The sequence below is a fragment of the Oryctolagus cuniculus genome, chromosome 4 (genome assembly GCF_964237555.1).
Source record: "Oryctolagus cuniculus chromosome 4, mOryCun1.1, whole genome shotgun sequence".
NCBI lineage: Eukaryota > Metazoa > Chordata > Mammalia > Lagomorpha > Leporidae > Oryctolagus > Oryctolagus cuniculus.
Genome location: NC_091435.1, coordinates 3330201 through 3335986, shown reverse-complemented (window position 1 = coordinate 3335986; position 5786 = coordinate 3330201).

Genomic DNA, 5786 nt, shown 5'->3' with positions numbered 1-5786 from the left:
GTATGTTCATGTGAATGTGTATGTGCGTGTGCGTGTGTGCAAGTATGTGCACCTAAATGTGTACATGTGAGTATGTGGTGTGTGCATGTGAGTGTGTACGTGTGTGCATGTGGGCTGTGCATGAGTGTGTGTGGTGTGTGCATGTATGTGCGTGTGAGTGTGTGAATGTGTGTATGTGTGTGTGGTGTGTGCGTGTGTATGTGTGCGAGTGTGTATGTGTGTGTGTGCGTGTGAGTGTGAGGTGTGTGGTGTGTGAGTGTGCGTGTGAGTGTATGTGTGCATGTGAGTGTGTGTATGTGCATGTGTGTGAGTGTGTGTGTGAGTGTGTGAATGTGTGTATATGTGGGTGTGCGTGTGTGTATGTGCGTGTGAGTGTGTGGTGTGTGTATGTGTGGTGTGAGTGTGTATGTGTGTGTGAGTGTGTGGTGTGTGCGTGTGTGTGGTTGTGTGAGTGTGTGTGCATGAGTGTGTGTGGTGTGTGTGTGGTGTGAGTGTGTATGTGCATGTGAGTGTGTGTTGTGAGTGTATGTGTGTGAGTGTGCGTGTGTGTGGTGTGAGTGTGTGCGTGTGTTATGTGAGTGTGTGTGTATGTGTGTGTGGTGTGTGTGTGTATGTGTATGTGAGTGTGTGTATGTGTATGTGAGTGTGTGTGTGGTGTGTGGTGTGAGTGTGTGTATGTGCGTGTGTGTGGTGTGTGTGTATGTGTGTGTGAGTGTGCGTGTGAGTGTGTGGTGTGTGTGTGTGGTGTGTGTGTGGTGTGTGCGTGTGAGTGTGTATCTGTGTGTGGGTGTGTAGTGTGAGTGTGTGGTGTGTGTGTATGTGTGTGAGTGTGTAGTGTGCGTGTGTGTAGTGTGTGTGTGTGCGTGTGTGTGTGAGTGTGTGAGTGTGTGGTGTGAGTGTGTGTATGTGTGTGCGTGTGTGTATGTGCATGTGTGAGTGTGTAGTGTGAGTGTGTGTGTGGTGTGTGTGGTGTGTGGTGTGAGTGTGTGTATGTGTATGTGAGTGTGTGTGTGGTGTGTGGTGTGTGTGTGTGTGGTGTGTGTGAGTGTGTGTATGTGCATGTGTGTGTGCGTGTGTGTGGTGTGAGTGTGTGAGTGTGTGTATGTGTGTGGTGTGTGTGTGTGCTCACGTCGCCGCAGTGGGAGGTCGGGAAGCCCCTGTGTGGTGGCTGCGGGGCGGGCGCAGCTCAGGAGACGCCGCAGCCTCCGCCGGGTTTTCTGGTTCGGCCTCCCTGAGCCTGCGCACGCGGTGCTCAGCCGGGGCGGGGCTGCTGGTGACCCCACACAAACAGCTGCCAAGTGGGGCAGCCGGAGCCGGAACCAGACCCGTCGGCCGCGCAGCCCCTGCCTCCCTAGGCCTCGGGGACCCAGGAACTCAGGGAGCCCAGGTGGGGAGAGAGGGCTCGGGCTCCCGGGCTGGCGGCCTCGGCCTGCAGGGTCCCTGGTGCTGTCACATTCAGGCCCCACCTGGGGACCCGAATTCCAGTCAGGGTCCTAGCAGGTCACTCGCACTGCAGTGGGGGCTCAGAGGGAGGGGGGGTGAGAGAGGTGGGGAGAGGGAGGTGGGGGCGGGGGAGGTGGGGGTGAGGGAGGTGGGGTGAGGGAGGTGGGGTGATTGAGGTGGGGTGAGGTTTGTGGGGTAGGGAGGTGGGGGTGAGGGAGGTGAGAAGAGGGAGGTGGGGGCGAGGGAGGTGGGGTGAGGGAGGTGGGGGAGGGAGGTGGGGATGAGAGAGGTGGGGGGAGGAAGGTGGGGGCAAGGAGGTGGGGTGAGGGAGGTGGGGGTGAGGGAAGTGGGGGCAGGGAGGTGGGGGTGAGGGAGGTGGGGTGATTGAGGTGGGGGTGAGGTTTGTGGGGTAGGGAGGTGGGGTGAGGGAGGTGAGAAGAGGGAGGTGGGGGTAGGGAGGTGGGGGTGATTGAGGTGGGGTGAGGGAGGTGGGGGTGATTGAGGTGGGATAGGGAGGTGGGGGGAGGGAGGTGACAATCATGGACTCTCCCCTACCCTCACCTCTCCACCTTGGCCACCAGATGGCACCTGACACTGTGGCCATGGCGGGGCGGGGCGGGGCGGGGCGGGGTAATGGGGCCTTTCTCGGGGCTGCAGCCCAGCCTGGTTCCTCCTCTTCCCTTCGTCCTGCTGTGAGCCCCTGGATGGAGCAAATGCATTGTTGGTCTCCTTCCACAGGCCTGCAGGGGCACAGGGCCTCCCTGCTCGGGAGGGGCTGAGGGTGGGGCTGGTCTCTCGGGGTGGACGGAGCCCTGTTGGTCAGAGAGAACAGCTGTGAGAAACGTGCGCACCTGCACGGGTGCGGGAGACCCGGATGGAGCTCCTGGCTCCTGGCTCCTGGCCCAGCCCTGGCCCCTCTGGCCACTGTGGAGTGAAGCAGCAGGTGGAAGACGCTCTGTCTCTCTCTCTGTCTCTCCTATTCTCTCTGAGACTCTGCCTTTTTTTAAAAAATTATTTATTTATTTGAGAGAGTTACAGACAGTGAGAGGGAGAGGCAGAGAGAGAGAGAGAGGTCTTCTATCCACTGGTTCACTCCCCAGGTGGCTGCAACGGCCGGAGCTGCGCTGATCCGAAGCCAGGAGCCAGGAGCTTCTTCCAGGTCTCCCACGGAGGCACAGGGGCCCCAGGACTTGGGCATCTTCCACTGCTTTCCCAGGCCACAGCAGAGAGCTGGATCAGAAGAGGAGCAGCCGGGACTAGAACTGGCGCCCGTATGGGATGTCGGCACTGCAGGCAGAGGATTAACCTAGTGTGCTTTTTGAATGAATGAATAAATAAATAAATAATCTCTTTTAAAACATCTGGGCCCTGGCCCAGGTCTGCCTCCCTGGGTGGGTTCCCCACAGGTGCCCCCTCCTGTTCCTGGGTGACAGCGACAGCTGGGCAGAGTGGCTGAGACACAGGCCTGGCAGCCCTGGGACTGCTGGCCACGGCTGGGCCCCCGGGGGTACAGCTGGGCTCAGGTCAGTGCCTGTTGGACGGGAGAGCGGAGCGGGCCGCTCTGTAGGGCCTCCGGGTGCTGGGGACGCCGCCTGCGCGGTGGGGCGTGGGGTCCGCCAGGCTGGCCACACAGCAAACCCCAAGTGCGCCCTGAGGAAGGCAGAGCCCACGTGACTCCCACGCTCCGGACCGAGGCTTCCCACCCCGTGCCCAGCAGAGCTGCGGGCAGTGCAGGGGCAGCCGCTGACCGCGCCTGCGAGCTCTGGGCCCTGCGCCCCTGCACCGAGCGCCCCGGCCCAGGCTGGCAGAGGAGCCACACCCCATGTGTCACCGGCGCCGCAGCCCCTGAGCCACCCACTGAGGGAAGGGGCGGGGACCTGGGCAGCCAGCTCCTGGCAGGTGTCAGAGCGCGGCACAGACACAGCGCCGGGGCTGGTGAAGTGGGAAAGGGGCCCTGAGCACACGGGGCTTCATCGCTGTGCGCCCCCTGCTGCTGCGGCTTCTGGGTGGGCCTGGGGCTCGCCTCCCCTCCTCCGGTGAGCCAGGGCCCCAGGGGCAGCAGGTGTCGGATGTCCATGCCAGCAGAGAGCACTGTGGGGGTCCTGACCTGGGAGTGGGGCCCTGGCATAGGGGCAGACCCCTGGCCGGCTGAGTCCTCACCGCGGGGCCTGCACGAGATCGGGGTGTTACCCGAGCGAGGCCCAAGAGGGGACAGCAGTAGTGACCGTCGGCTGCAGCAGAGTCCGGGCAGAGGGGACCGCCCGCACCCGTTTCTGCCTGGCACCACGAGTCGTCACAGGTCTGAGTGCGCGGCAGCACGGGGCTGGGCCCACTGGGACAGGAGGTCAGGTCCCTGGGATCTGTTGTTTTCCGGACCCACAGGCGCTGGCCGCACGGGCCCGGCACAGGCGCGGAACTCTGCTCAACAGCTCAGCCGCACGCACGCTCCCGCACAGCGGCCGTCGGCTGCCTGGCTGACTTCTGCTTCCTTGTCCGGGCAGCAGGGCCGGGGGCCGCCTCTGGGCAGCGCAGGTGCCCGGGCGCCCCAGCTTCTCAGGTCATGGTGCGCTCATAACGCCCACTCCCTGCCCAGAGGGGGCCGGTGGTGGCTGTCGCCAGGGTGTGCAATGATGCCCCCTCCGCCGGTGCCTCCCTCACCTGCACCAGCCAATGCCGGCCAGGGGAGGCAGAAGATGGAGGCTGTGGGAGGCGGTGGCTCCCTGGCCCTCCGCACTGCGCTGCCCCAGCTCCCGGCACCCTGCTGGGCTCCGGCCGCTGGCCCAGTGCTGACTGATGCCCCCTACGAAGCTGTGCTGCCCCAGGAAGCCACTGGCTGTAGGGTCCCTTCCTGGGCACTTGAACGTTTTATTGTCATTGACGGAAGCTGAGTTTTAAAATCCACAATTTGGGGCCGGCGCTGTGGCCTGGTGCCTTGGCTTCGGCTCTTGTTGGAGGCGACCTGCTTCCCTCGACTCCGCCCTGCGTGACTCTGGAGCTCCGCCCACAGGAGGGGCTGCCGCTCCTGCCCGGTGGGTCTCCGTGTGTCTGGTGTTTCTCCCAGCCCTGCGGTTGCCGCGTGGACGCTGGGATAACGGTGCCGCCCGCTCGCTGGTTGTGTCCAGCCGCCTCGCCTCGGCCGCCACCCCGGTACCTGTGCGTCGGGATGTGCTGGGAACTACGACTTACCGAGGCTGCCCGCTCGCCGCGTGGCCAGGGCTCAGGCGCTGGGCGAAGGCAGTGGGGCCTCGGGGCCTCTGCTTTCCCTGCGACGCCTCACGGGGGACGGCGGGGAAGAGGAGGCCGGAGAGACCCGGTGGGGTCCGGGAGACGCCACGTCAGGTGAGGGGCCGCCCACGGGCCAGGCTGGGGCAGCAACACAACGGAGCCGAGTGTCGGGCTCACGATACAAGGCCCTCAGCACTCAGGTGTGCCCTTAGTCCTGGCCTCGCGTGCTCGCCAGAAGCCTTCGAGCCTAAGGCGGGTCGTGGCTGGGGGGAGGGGCAGAGGGCACGGAATCCACCAGGACCCCCTCCTCGCGCTCCCACTGGGGCCGCCCAGGCCCCTCTGCCAGGAGGCACCAGGACAGACAGCTCGGGCGAGGACCGTTCTAGAAGCTAGGGCGGGCAAGGATTCATAGCACCATGCAGACGGCTCCCGAGGGGGAGCGGGGCAGCCGGGACTCCAGGCGGCACTCGGATGCGGCCCAGGCTGTGGCCCAGGCTCCCGCATCTGGATGGCGCGCCTGGCTCCTGGCTCCCGGCTCCCGGCTCCCGGCTCCCGGCTCCTGGCTTCTGGCTCCTGGCTCCTGGCTCCCGGCTCCTGGCTCCTGGCATGGACCTGGCCCAGCCCTGTTGCTGCAGGCATTTGGGGAGTGAACTGGCATGTGGAAGATCTCTCTCTCCCTCTCTCTCTGTCTCTGTCCCTCTCCCTCTCTCTCTGTCCCTCTCTCTGTCTCTGTCTCTCTCTCTCTGTCCCTCTCCCTCTCTCTCTCTCTGTCCCTCTCCCCCTCTCTCCCTCTCCTTCTCCCTCTCCCTCTCCCTCCCTCTCTCTCAACCCGCCCTCCCTTCTCTTGCTCTGCCATTCAAGCACATGGAGCAAATACACATTCACAAAGTTGACTCCTGATGGCAGAAGTGATAGGCAACGCGGCAGTCACCTGGGGCTTTCTTTTTTCTTTTTTTTTAAGATTTATTTATATATTTGAAGGTCAGAGTTAGAGAGAGGAGAGGCAGAGAGAGAGAGAGAGAGAGAGAGAAAGGTCTGCCATCTGCTGGTTCACTCCCCAATTGGACGCAATGGCTGGAACTGCACAGATCCGAAGCCAGGAGCCAGGAGCTTCTTCC